Raw genomic sequence first — 1,974 nt, forward strand, 5'->3', positions numbered from 1 at the left:
TATATATACCTTGTGTTTAGTTTTTTTAATTGTCATGTTTTTAAATGAAACGTATAAAAATTAATAAAAAAAATTAAAATAAAAAAAAAGGGTCATCCTCAACACATACTTCAAGCACAACCAGATCAGATGAGATCACACATAATGGCATTTATATATTTTGGTCAACAGCTCTAACTCGATCATGTACACACAATGATCTAAAACACTAGCGTTGAAAGGCAGCAGGCGACAAGCATTTCTTTACAGAGTTTAATCTTCCTGTTGTCTGTCTGTTTCTGACCCACAGCAAATGATGAGTGAATGCTCCTCTGCTGTCAATGGCTCTTTGGATCCAGTTCCTGCTGGTAGTCACTGTGATAAGTGTGAGCAGATGGGTAAAAAAGTGGAAGATTACGCTTCTGTGACTATCAGAGTGCAGAACACTCTCAGCAATGATAGTCAAAGACCACTGAATGTCCCAGCACACATCCAGAACCATAAAGAGGAGCCTTCAGCAGCAGCTTGTATTTGGACCAGGACCCACCAGCGGCGGTGGACTGTTGACTTCTGTGAATACGGAACCTCGTCTTTAATTATTGTGAAGAAACCCATGAAGAAACCACAACCTCCACAGCGAAGTGTCTCCCTGCTGCAGCCCCAACCAGCATCACTTTTCTCTTTCAAGCAGCCCTCGTGCCCCTCCATTGAGATCATCAGTCCATCGCCTTCCTCTGCTACCTCCTTCTGTTCCTCACCTCCTTCTGTCCCGACTTCCATCATCACTGGCAGTGATCCACTTGGCTGGAAGTTACGACCAAAGTCCAGCTCTGGTTTATCCTGTGAGCGTAATAAAAGGCTGTCTTTACAAATCTTTCTCTCTGAGGTCCAAACTCCAAGCTCTCCAAAGCCAGAGCCTTCATTCAAACCAAAACCGGCCATCAGAGCCAAACCGTCTCAACGTCACCACTCCGAACCCACCTTTCTCAGATCCCTGGGGAAGGCTCTGCCTGTGATGACTCCTGAAGAGTTGTGCACTGTGTTCCTCCAACCTGTCACTCTGTCAGATGAAGCGGACCAAGTTTTTGATGAGGTGACTCAAAAGCACGAGAGCGAGACTGCTCCAATACGCAAAATATCACCCCCGGTTCCAGAAAAAACTGCAAAGGCAAGACAACTAGCACGTCGGATTGCTTCTTCATGGCAAGACCAATAGCTGTGGGAGATATAGTATAAATGGAATGAATGCTGAGTCAATGGTGTTTTCCGTTTTTATACTTTCTCCCGTTCCTGTTCGGACTGTAACACCTTCAGCATATTGAGACGTACCTCACAAGCTCCTTCATAAACTTCAGCTAGGTCAAAACGCTGCTGCTATGTTATAACAAGAACCTCCTTCATCAACCATACACCACCAGACCTACAGCAACTTCAGTGGCGCTCAACAATAAAGGTTAAATTGTGTCATCTGGACCAGTTCCTTCAAGTGAGAAACGTTCATTGGAACTCCATCAAATATTACATCATCTACAAGATCCTGCTTCTTTCATTTAAAGCCAATAAAACCCTGCTCCTTGTATATTTCCTTGCTTCTCTATGCTGACACTCCCACCCATTATCTATTCCAGAGCTTAATTTGAGCCAGATCCTGCCAGAACAGGAACCAAGAACTCTCTTGTTTTGACAGGGTACGTTCCAGTAACTGTTTGCTTGGATTTGGTGACTCTCAGACCTACTAATAATAAAGTAATGAAGCTTAGTTCTCCAACCTTACATTTACCAAAATATTGAAGACATTTGGAATAAATATGGAATAAATGGATCGGTGAAGAGGATGTGTGAGAGAAGCGGACCATGCTAAACAACTTGTAGGGTGAGAAATTATCCTGCACTGAATAGGCTATGCTAACAGAACCACACTGCTAACAGTACCATGGTGCTAACAGAACCACACTGCTAACAGTACCATGGTGCTAACAGAACCACACAGCTAAC

This window comes from Nematolebias whitei, chromosome 17 (assembly GCF_014905685.2).
Source record: "Nematolebias whitei isolate Nwh7 chromosome 17, NemWhi1, whole genome shotgun sequence".
NCBI lineage: Eukaryota > Metazoa > Chordata > Actinopteri > Cyprinodontiformes > Rivulidae > Nematolebias > Nematolebias whitei.